Source organism: Mesoplodon mirus (assembly GCF_964341445.2).
Source record: "Mesoplodon mirus genome assembly, chromosome: 12".
Classification (NCBI taxonomy): domain Eukaryota; kingdom Metazoa; phylum Chordata; class Mammalia; order Artiodactyla; family Ziphiidae; genus Mesoplodon; species Mesoplodon mirus.
The window spans coordinates 79,887,878-79,900,744 of record NC_138988.1 but is presented as its reverse complement, the minus strand read 5'-3'; positions in this window follow the sequence as shown (position 1 = coordinate 79,900,744).

The following is a 12,867-nucleotide window of genomic DNA, read 5'->3' as shown; positions in this document are numbered from 1 at the left end:
TGTCTTTTATTATCTTTCTTTTACAATCTGACCTCACCAGTCATCTCTACTTTAATATAAAATTCCTTTCTCCTTTCGTTTTTAATCTTGAGTCAATTTTTCTTTCTTTCTTTTTTTTTTTTTTTTTTTTTTTGCTTTTTAGACAATATAAATTTTTTTTCTCTGAAGTATCTGGTATTCTACAGTAGTGGGATTATGTGTATATATAGGGATATTCATAAAAATAACAAAGATGTGTTATTGTCCATCTACAGTTATAAACAATTCTTCTAGACAGACTAGAGGAAGGACAGAGAAGTCTGGAGTGCTGATATGTCCCCTGGAGCAGAATCATTAGATTTTTCATAGTTATCCTTCTTAATTTTGCCAATGTGGAGTATTGGTTCTTTTAAAGGCCCTTTTACTTGCAATACCTATACATTTGCTTATCTCTAGACTCCTGAATTGTAGAGATAACTGATCCTTTTGGTTGTTGTATTTAAAGAGCCATAAACTGTATTAATTTCTAGCCTATTTACTTTCTAAGAGGATTTGGAAATGTCTAACCACACACTGAATATTTTCTAAATTGACAATTTCACATCTTAACTTTTTTCTGGTTAAATGGGCTTGAATTCATTTATAAAAATAAAGGATAAGTTTCTCCATGTGTTAGCAGTTGTGTCTACCCCAGAATCCTACTGGAATGTTCCCTGCAATCTATGTTTTATCTTAATTTAATTTACAATTTGAAACTGTATTCAATCTTCTCTTCAAGAGAGACTTCTGAAATTGCCTTATATACTGTACTTTCAATATTTTACTTTAAAGAATTTCATAGCTGTGATATTTAAATTTTCTCTTTTCTACTCTTTTGCTTTTGAGTATTTTCTCCATCAATGAGCTAATGATTAACTGAACTACATGGTGCAGATCTATAATCCAGAATATGTGTTTCACAAAATTCTTAGAGTGAGATATTGTTTTGATTTCTGAGTAGAGCATTTAAAGAAAGTTACTATTTGTTGTTTCGTCTCTTAATTTTCCTCAAACTACTCTTAAACATGTTGACTTACTGATTTTGACATGTCAGAAATCCCACTTAAGGACCATTTTTACACTAAGTAAAAACTACTTTTTGCCCATATTCAAGGAAAGTACAAGAATTTGGAAAACAGTGCAACTTAATTCAGGAACTCGAAGTGTTTCCAGGAAGAGTTTGAGATTTTGACATAGACAAATTCATGACAAACAAAGATGAGAGGCAGTTAGGTACAAAGTGTGGGTTTATGAACAGTGTCTTGAATTTCCCAGCCAAACAGAGGTGTAAGAACCATCAGTATTTTCTTAAGTCTGTGGAAATTATTTTTTATATTTAAGTACCTAACAAAATTCACATATATTGACCAAAAATGACATACACAATTTTCATAGCAGCCATACACTGGAAATAAGTCAATCTTTTAAAAAATAAAATGGATAAATAAACGGTGGTCTAGTCATACATATGAGAAGGGGAATGAATGACCTATTACTACCCACACCAACATGGCTGAATCTCACACACAGGATGAAAGATACTGGACTCCAAAAGTCATAGATTGATTTTTCTGATATAAAATACAAAACCACAAAGAGAAGCCATGGAAATTGAAGTCAACTAGTGGTTACCTTTTTTTTTTTAGGGGATGGAAGGGAATGGCTGGGATGCTGGCGATTTTCTGTTTTTGATCTGGGTATTAGTTATATGGGTGCATTTATCATGGTGTACACTTAGGCTTTTTGAAGTCATTCTATATTTAATACTTCAGAAGGATTAACAACAACAACAAAACCTGGAAATTCAATTCTGATAAATTAACTGTGAAATAAAATAGCGCTTTCAAATACCTCCCACATACATACCTTCCTTTGACCCCTCTACCTTTTATGTATTTTGTTGTATTTAGATAGGCACAAGCTCATGTTATATTTCTCAAAGGAGACAATCATGTCTCACAGCAAATCTGTGCTACTATTATAAATAGATGGGTCTGAATGGCTAACCACCAATAATTCTACCTCCCTCCACTCTCTCTCACAAACAAATGCACAAACTGACTAACATTGTAACATTCTTAGATATTTGAATTTAGAAGAAGAAAATTTTCTTAATTCCCCTTACCATTTTTAGTCATTACATTTATTCTGTACATCAGCATGAACTACTCGATACATCATTTCTGAATAATTAAAATTTGTAACCAGTTTCAGAATAATATTTTTTGCTGATGCTATGAAGTGATCATAATGTCAATCCAATATATCCTTTCTTAACTCCCAGGTAAAGCCAGAAAGGGGCAAAGGCAAGTACTGTGTTAAAAATGTGGAAGCAGGAGGGGAAGCAGGGAAAGGGTGGAAGGAGGGTTTAGTATTGACAGAACATTTTGTGCCTCCAAAATTATTCTAATGCCACTCAATTTTAATTCAGGGTGAAGATTTGGGTCAGTTGCTCATTAATCCAATCTGGCTTTTGCTTCTAGGCTACTATTATTAACTCCCTTATTCAGATGTTATTCAAATGAGTCTCTCTACGAGAGACTGCAAACTGATGCAGGCAAAACATATTGTTAGTAAATCTTCCCCAGTTTGGCAACACATTAATGATGGATCTGGCATTCTCAGTGTCAAAAACTCTATCGGCATCTGTTACAACAGAATCAAGATAAAATGAACGAGAAGAAAACAAATGGAGACAGGGAGGGGGAAAGTGCTATCAAATATTTGAAATGCTCTACAGATTCTTTGTCCTCAAAGACTCTCTCACTTTTCAACCATTGGATCAAGAATTTGGTACCACATCATGCATATAACTTTCCTGTGGAAATATACAAATGGGTAAACACATAATTATGTGGAAAAACTGGGGGTAGACAGGTGCTGTCAATATAAAGTATCTGAATGTGTCTTTGATGGATTCCTCCTTCTCTGTGACTCTCTTGCCCCTATTTGTACCCCTTCCACTAGGCATGTCCTCTTCTACACCCAAATGTCCAGGAGGTCAAGCACCGTGCCTGGCCCAGCATTCAACAAGACAGCATCTTTACTTCTCCCCACTAAAGTTCATCAGCCCTGAATCTCATTCTGCCAAAACCTTATTCTATAAGTTAATCACACTTACCAGGCATTCTGACCTGACCAACGTAATTCTTCATTAACAACTTATCCCACTAAAGAAATTAACAGTAGTATAGATTAGTCATCAAGAGCACAGGTTCTGGAGCTAGACTGTGTGGGTTCAGATCCTACCACTAGCTGTAAGACCTGGGGTAAGTCTCTTGACTTTTCTTTCCCCAGTTTTTTCATCTGAAAAATGGGTAATAAAAATAGTACCTACCTACAGGGCTTTTAAGAGATTGGATGACTTAAAATATGCACGTTATTTAGGGCGGTGTCTGGCACATAATAAACATAATTTAATAGCTGTTATCCTTATTTATTAATAACATGTCAAGGAAGTTTTATTTTAAATAGGAATTCTTGGAGATGCCAAAAATCTAAATCCAAACAAAGACTTTCTAACTGGGAAAATACTAGAACAGCTTATGAGGCAGTTAGGAAAAAAAAAATATAGACAAATATTTTAAGAACTCTCAAAATATGTCCTCCCCCTAATGTACGATAACTGCTAGGTTACAGATTATTAAGGCCCAGTGAAATGAAATAGCCTGACTAAGGACATAGAGTTAGTAAAGGACAGTGATAGCGTTTGCCGCGGTAGAGATAAGAGGTGCAGCGCCAGGGATCTGGGTCACAGGACTTCTAATGACAGTATACGGCCCAAAGAGCTTCAACTAGCCAAACATCTCTCTCCCCAGATCTCAAATCTATATCTCTTTCTAGGTCTGCCTTCAGCTTCTGGGTAATATATTCAGGTGCCTCCAAGATACTTCTGTTTCTGTATCCCACTGGAAAAGTGTGCAACCTATGACCAGAATGACCCTTTCTCCTGAACTCTCCTTAGCTCTGTGACTGGCACCGCCACCCGCTCCGTTACCCAAGCCAAATCCTAGCAGTACCAGGACACCCCTCTTTCCACTTGTGTTTTTCTCTAGTGGTAGACCTACTACCTTAATTCAGAGCATCATTTTCTCTCACTGAAATGACAGCAGTCACATAACTGATCTTCCACTCAGTGTCACCCCCATGACTTTTTCTTACAATGCAGTCATAATTATCTCTAGAAAGTACAAATGATCATGCTAATCCACACTTGGGACTCTTCGATGGCTCCCAGTTACCCATCAGTTCAAGTTCAAATTTCAAAACTTAGCTCCCAGGCTTCTTCCTGACTTTGCAAGGGCCTAACTCTTCAGTATCCACTCCCTGTAATCTCTCAGCGGCCATCGCTGAGCTCTTTAAGTTCACATATGCTGTTCCTTCTGCCCAGGCTACGTCTTTCCTCTGGTGGTGTTCCTGTATATTTGAGGCCTGGGTCAGGTAATTCAGGAAAATATTTCACATTTTATACATAATTTCATCATATATATGCATATATATATATATATACACACACGTATATATGCATATAAATATTTATTTATGTATAAAACACCTTAGAGGTTGCACTGTTTCACTGTTTTCAATCTTAAATTCAAACTTCAAATGGTCTCACAGAGTTACAGAATTACAGTAACTCAGGTTCTGTTTCTTCATCTTTACAAGTACTGTGCTAACATTGCTTTTTCAAATCTGCTGTTTATGCACAGGAATATTTTGCACCACTGGGGTTGGAGACAATGACTGGGTTTGAAATCAAAGGGGTTTTGCTTGGGGTGGCAAATGAATGAAGAAGTAACAACGTTTGTTTATACAGCTTTGTCGGCCTCGGATTCCCTATCTCCTGAGATAAGGATGCCTTCGCATAGAAGTTTTTTTCCTGATTTCAGGGGAACAGAAGTGGGTCAGAGTGTTCTTCTTGTACAGACTGTTTCTCAAGTAACTTTAATTCAAAATAATCAACATGGTACCTTGGCACATTTGGGGACTGCCTGCCCTGAGCCCTGTCACTACTATAGCTGACTCCTACCACTTCTGTTATCACTATCACTTCTAGAATTTCTCACTAGACTAGAGTCCTTGAATTATTCTGAATTAGATGCCTGATGTTATAAACTCCTGGAATTTCTGGGCATGTGTTATGTTTACGTTACAGATGACCCTGCCCCTTTTTAATGGTCAGTTTGCTAGTGTATCTTTTTCATTACACTGTAAACTCTACAGAAGCAGGGACTACACAGTTTCAGGAGTAGTCAGTCACTACAAACAAACTTCCTCTTTACTGCTCTGTCAAAACGTAGCCCAAATCCTAACAAGTGTGGACTGACTTGATAGTCTCACTCCTACACAGTATCAGGATCTACCTTTTAAACTGTGTTTCACAAAGTCTAGTGAGGTCACATTATGCTCACCTTTTGTGGCCCAGCCATTCAACGTGGGGATGGATCATGGTGAGTAAATACTCATCACATCCATGTGTCTGTGCCTGAGATCCAGCCCAGCACACTGCAGAGAGAGAAGCTGGAGGGGACAAAGTGGGGCTGGAGTGTGGGTGTGGCGGAGGGAATGAGGGGGCGGAGGGCCGGGGAGCAGGCTAACAAAAAACATTTGCTCGTGTTCGCTTTCCCTACATGGTCGGTAACATGTTGCCTCCTTTCTTCAACTGATGAAAAATTGTTCTCACTAAACCTTCAGGTAAACTGTCTCCTTCAGAAAATATTTTCAGACTTCCTGTCAACATGGCCTGTCCCTCTTAGGTATTCTCAAAGTATTATTTGCCCACATTCTGTGAAAGTACTTATCAGATTGTATTAAAATCTTCAGATTTTTTTCGGTCAGTTTCTTCCACCAAACCATAATCTCTTTGAGAACATGGATCTATTTTTAATTTATGTTTGCATTCCAATCACCTAATTTAGCAACTGTCCATAACATATATTGAATGTATGCTTGTTGAATTTTATAAAGCAGAACTGAAGACCATCCACCTATAATGTCAATTGAGGTGAACCACAGAGGCGAACACTGGCACTAGTAGGTAGGTGGTCCTCAAACCACCCCTTTCTCTCTCTCTCTCTCTCTCTCACCTTTCTCAATAACTCTTCTTTTGTTTGTATAACCTTCTTTTTCCGTGCATCCCTATTCCAGAACAGGTAACTATGTGGAACTTGGTCTTTGAGAACTTGAGTCCTTCCAAGTGAGAGACAAACATCCCAGAATGGATAAGTCATTTTGTAGATAATATTCCCATTTATTATGCCCCTTCCCTGAATCTAGGATCGATGTTCTTGACTCAGGAAAGACAATATATTCTAATTCTCTAGCGTCTGTCTTGTAGAATGGCATCTTTCCTAAATTATAGCATTTCTTGTTTTCTTTCTAACAAAACCGTCTCACATAGAGAATTCACTCAAGTTTTGACCTCAGAACTTACCCCTTAAATAAACAGATCACTAGGAAAAAGTCTACCTTTCTTCATATTTTATAAAAAATAATCCTCCTTCCTCTTGAGCCATAAAATACTTCTTCTCAGCAAATTTAACATATCAGAGTTCAACTGTGTATGTGATCCTTTCTGTTCTGAGTGTGAGAAGACCCGGAAAGTTGAGATTATCATTGAGAAGTGGAAAAATTTGGGGTCTCCTGTACATTTTGGAGGTTATAAGTTATTTGAGTCTAGATTTTCCCACCCCCAGCAAATGAAAATCATAATTCCTCACTCGCTGACTATCACAGATAGGATTCTCTGTCTGCCATGGAAACATTCTAATGAGGTGGGCTTCTTAGACGTTTCATTACCCAGTTTGCAAACACTAAAAAAGTGTGGGTAGGCAACATTTATCTATTTTAGGTGAGCATTAGAATCCAAGATAGTGTGAAAAACAGTGGTTGAAACGGCATTGTTTAACATCTACTGAGCATTTGGAATGTTCCAGTTACTATACCACATACTTTATGGACGTTCCTCTGCATGATGTAGATAAGGAAATTGAGGCACAGAAACGTTCAGAAACTTTCCAAAGTTTACACAGCAAGTGAATTGAAATCCAGTTCCTGCCAGAGCTCACCTTCTATGCCTCCAACTCTAAAGTGCCTGCATGGTATGTCATATTTCTCCCAGGTGAGTGTAAATTTCTGAATAGTAAAGACCATGTCTTTACTCTGTTCAGTGCTAAGCCCAGGGCCTTAATGATTCTTTACATCTATATGATTCTTTACATCTATGATATAGAGAATTACATCTCTATATCATAAGTGAAAGAATTATAAGTGTGTTGAAGGTAAGAGCTGACATATATTCTATTCCTTACATAGTAAAAGAAGCATTAGCCTTTTTTTCAATTTTAGATTTCTTTAAGCTTGTTTAAATAAAATATTCAAAGAAAAACACATGAAAGAGGATACTCTTCATGAATGACAATTTTGGAAAGAATATTATGCTCAGAATGGAATAGCAGAAAGAACAACATAATGAAAGAACATTTTTCTTATACTTAATAGAAGCCAAGGTTTTCATGGATTATCCCCTATAATCATTATGATAACCTTCAGATGTAATTGCTACCATTAGCCTCAATTTTACAGATGGAAAATTGGGTCTCAGGGTTACTAGGTATCTTGCCAATGTATTAAGCTAGCAAGCAGTAGAGTCAGGATTGACCCTAAGGAGTCTGTCATCAGAGCCTGTGTTCTTCATCACTTGCATTAATACAGCACTGAGAAATGCCTTCCCTCTTTTGTATCGAGTATTTTAGATTTTTAAGGACTTATGATTTGTTTTATATGCTCTATAAATTATAAAAAGTAAATTCCCATGGATCTATCTCATAAAAACAGATTCTGGCCTTTCCATGGTGCATCATGTGCACATTCTCTGTTGATCACTAGAGGGCAATCGTCACGTTTTTAGGGTGGATTAATTCTGACTAGAAACTCCATGCAAGATAAAGTCAGGCAACCACTTTCAGTTGTGAAAGGAGAGTGTAAAACCAATTTAATTCTCCATGAATTCAACAAATAATTTTATGTGACACATTGGAGACAAAAACAGAGATTCGCTACTCCGTGAGTTTACAATATATCTGGGGGAGAGCTGTGCACATGTAATAACTCTAAACAAGCAGTGTGGACAGTAACACCTGGCAGTTTAGAAGAAGGAACGACTGTCAGCCAAAGAAATAATATTGCATACTTATAAACTGCTTTTACAATTTTAAAGTATTTGTTTCTACTGGATTCTCACACCTTTATACAAGTGTAATTCTCTCTGCCTCACATATAAGGGACCTGATCCTTGGAGATGAAGTGACTTGCCCCAATCATTGGTTTGCTATTAGCATTGGTGAGATTTTCATTTGCATCTTCAAACCTCCTTTCAAACCACTGTTCTTCTTAACCTCACAGGAACTTAATGTGTAACTGATAGAAACTGACCATTTCTACACCTTGGTGTTTTGGGTAATTGTTCTTTTCTCTAATTCTGTCTAGATATAGTTGGTGTATTTTTGTTGTTACTTTCAGACTTAATGCCTAAAATGGCTGAATAGATCAAATGTGTATTTTTTTTTTTTTTTTTAGTTTCATTTAGAAAACTGAGTTCTATGTCTCAGACCTTGTTTGCCAAGTTTCAAGAGAGAATTTTTATGGTCAAATTATAAAACCCTGAAAATAGGACTTTATAATGGAAATGCTGATACAACCATAACTATAGCATTGCAATTGCATCACTATAAGATAATTGGTTTAGATAATATGCCCTTCTGGAATGAATGCCATTCTAAATGATTGTGCATATCCATAAATCTAAGCTAACTCAGTAATTCAAAATTACAAAGATTTAAGTTTAGTACCAATAAGCAATAAACTATGGCTACTGCTGTGATAACTGTTGGTCGCTACACCCTCACTTCACAGCAGGTGGTCTGCTCCATGCTGGCTGCAGACTGAATGAAGGCAGGCAACGCTTGGAAACTAATTTCTGAAGTTGATGGAAGACTCCAGAGCCATCTCAACTGGTGAAATAGTGTTGTGTTTTGTGCCTTTTTTTTTTTCTTTTTAAATGAAATGCTCTGAGACACTTGACCTTTCTGACAAACGAAGGGCAAACACAGCTTTGCTCTCATTTCACGTCACAAATGTCTCTAGATATTTAAAAGTGTCTTCAGCAGATTGTTTTTTGTTCATGTCATTATTAACACAATACCCCTGGTTAAAAAGGGAGAATAACTTACTTGTCATTGAGTGGATTTCTCTGAGTCAAAAAACTGAAAGAGGGCTTTGTTTAGTCCATCCACGTTTGACTCTAGACAAGCAGTCCAAGAAATCTTGCTCCCTTATTCCTAATCTGGAAATTTGGAAAAGCCTTCCTTCCCAGGAAGAAATAGTTTCACACAACTATTGATGGGATTCAGTCCTCCTGGTTTTAGAATCTGACGCTTTTCTTGAATATTGATGAAGTGTTTTTCTGAATTATTATAAAATATATTAAAAATCTTTGTTAATATCAGCGGTTTAGGTGACTTAAGAGTTTGATCTAGGTTTGTATGAATGCTACCTTTTTTTCTTTCTTTTTTTTTTAATACTTCCTTATCTAGAACCGAACCTTACACAGAATAGTCACCAAATAAATTCTTTTCTCTTTTCCTTACTTTGAAGAAAATGGGGTACATTTTCTTGGGGAAATGTGGTATCAAGATAAAAGAAATAGAGAGATGATTGTTGAAGCCAAAATCTGATGACAATGATTGAAAATAGTAAAGAACATAGGTAAAAACACTAAATGAACAATAATATTGAATTTGAAATAAAAATAAATGATTTAAGCTTCATGGATTCCTATGAAACAATACGTATAGTGTGAAATGGTTTCACAGAAACTTCAGTTGAAAAAGGTGTTTTCTTTAGCTAGGGTCTTTCACTTCAAAAATAAACTATTATTATTTTAATCAATTTGAATATAAAAAAGTATCAAATAAATTATATAATACCTATATTCTTGGATAGGGAAGCATATTTTATTTCATTTTTTAACTTATTGAAGTATAGTTGACTTATTTTCTTTTCTTTCTTTTTTATTCACTGAAATATGGTTGACATGGCTTTTTTTTTTTAATTTGTTACCAGTGCTTTGGATACAATAAGCATAGTAAAGTCTAACAAATGGAACCTTACAGACTTTTGTGCAACATATATTTAAAAAACACTCTTCAGGAAGTTTCCAAACTGCTGAGCTTTGACAGTTCATTGATTTTCTTGTTGTTGTCTTATGAAGTCACACATTTACTCACATTACACTGAGATGTACAAAAAGAATATATTTTCTTTCTATTTCACATAATAAATCTCATGATAGCCACTCCCCTGGATAATGTGGAACTCCATTCCCTGTCAATCCCTTGGGGCACTGGGCCTCAGACAATAACTTAGAATGTCCCTCTAAGTAACTGTGTAGTGTTTCAGAGTGGCACTCATTTCCCCACCTCAACTCCAAGATCACATCTGAATGTATGGAGGGAGGGGCCTCATGTGACCATATTTTGCATTTTAATTTTACTACTGGTGAACTTGTGGTTTATTCTTTCTCAGCTCATTTGGGGGCCAAGTCCTCCCACTTATGAGGACCAACCTCAAGTCTCACTGGCATTGTAAACCCTCTGAGATATAACTGCAACTTCCATTTAATTAGGCTCTGGCAAGTCACTGAATTCAAAATCGATCTGCTCCTACGAGTACCGTCTTTTCTGCCAACATCAGTCAAGACTCTCAGCTAACTTCTGTGTGTCCCTTCCCACATTTCCAAGTGCAAATGGAAAGTTCTGAGTCTCATGCCAGCTGAGATTAACATGGAAGCTGAGATGCTTGGGGAGATCTATGTCAGTTTTTCCTTTGCCTAACTAGTGTATATGCCATTTTTTTTCTCTGATTATGGTTGACCCCAGGTTGGTACAAGACTAGCCTTAGTGGAATCTCTTTGTTACGTGTGTAAGTGGGGGTAAAGCTTCTATGCTACTGATCATCTCATCAGTCCATCTTTCCCATGTTCTCTCTGCTCATGTTGGAAGCTCTGAAGAGAAGCTTGTGCTACAGGCACTTCTCCCCTAACTTCCCTTCTCTTGTTCAACTTCTTTCCACATTTTTCTGAGGCTGGAGGGAATTGGCTTGTCTCTTTTCCCCTTTTCCTGGATATGATACTTCTGTATATTACATTCTTCTCCTTCCTTATGTGGAAGACACTGTACCCATTCCCAGGTGCTATAATGGTAAATTGATTGCATAGGGCTCACTGTTAAGGAAAGAGAATAAAAGTTTGTTTGTTTGTTTTTAACTTCTTTATTTTCAGCCTCTCACCTGTAATTTCTTGTAATATCAGAGTACCTAGTGCTTATTCACTAGTACACTTGGGTATGATCATAATAATTTTTCAAATAATTGAAATGCTTTTTTACTTGTTGGTAAATAGCCACAGAAGGTGTCTAGTATAATACTCAGCATAGTGATGCACAATAATTTTTTTTAATTTTAAGAGGTTTTTGAGCATGGAAGAGGCATTAGACTTCTTTCTAGCTAATTCCTTCACTTTCAAGGGGAACACTGAGATGTATAGAGGACTAATTTTTTTTTTTAACATTTTGTGTTCTGGGGATCCCATTTTTCAATAGGACTGTGAACATAAAATTATGCTATAACTAAAAAGAAAATATAATTTTCACCAAGGCTTTTCATTCTTCCCCTGAAAGCACTAAAGATTAAGTGAAAAAATAAAAGGTTTTGATGAGCATCCTCTTTGTACAAACATGGAGAAGCCATTTCCTTAACCCCAAGTGACACAGTTAAGGGAAAGAAAAAAGAAGGTGATCATGTCCTGGTTCTTCTTCTACCCTGAACATTCTGGGGCCTTACACTGGTGAACAGCTCCATTCCACATGCTTTTGTGACCATGAACCAAGAGGAGTTACATCAGTGACTGAAGGAACGGGAGGATTCTCAGATAAACATTAGCTGCACACAAAAATGTTCCAACACGGCCGTATTCTATAGCCAATCTTTTTCACTCCTGGCATAACTATTAATGGATTTTGTGAGTCAGGAAATGTTTAATGACCAAGAGTTTCAAGCCAGGTCATATTTTCTATCTTCCTCTGTGTTTTTGTGACCTCATTGCTTTTTCTTTCCCCTTCTGTCTCACACAAAGACATAACTTTCATTATTCTCACTATGTAATAAAATTTTATCACTAATCTAATGACTGTCACTACTTAGAATATCAGTGGAGCACAGATTTGGATCAAAGGGCATGTGGCATTTTAGTGAACAATTTATTCTGAAATAGCCTTGTGGTTGGGTTGAAATGTTAAGTTGTTCAGTAAGAACTTTCCCTCTTTAATTAGTTTTGTTATCTGTGCTTGATATTACAGAGTGTTCTTGCGGGTAGAGCCTTGGAGATTTCACTTTATACTTGGCATGAGCATAGTTTCCAATTTGGAGATCACAGAAAAGCATTGTCACTTCAAAGTCACCTAAATTATACTTCTTTCTGCTGTATCAATTCTATGCAATTTCCTTCACCTTGAGTTTATTTCTCATTTGGTTACTTTCCTCTGACTTATCTTACCATTGCAAAATCTCCCTTTCTTTTCTCCAGATGACACTATTATCTGTTCAAGCATTTATCCAAATAGAGTGCTTTCTTCCCCATTTGCACATTCCATGAAGTTTTATAGAAGTCATGAGTATCTTCCCATCATTTGAAATTTGTTCTCACCATCACTTAATACACACATTGTATTCTTTATTGTCTGTTTCCTTGAAAACACTCTCATCTCCATCCATATCTCAAAATCTGGGTCATAC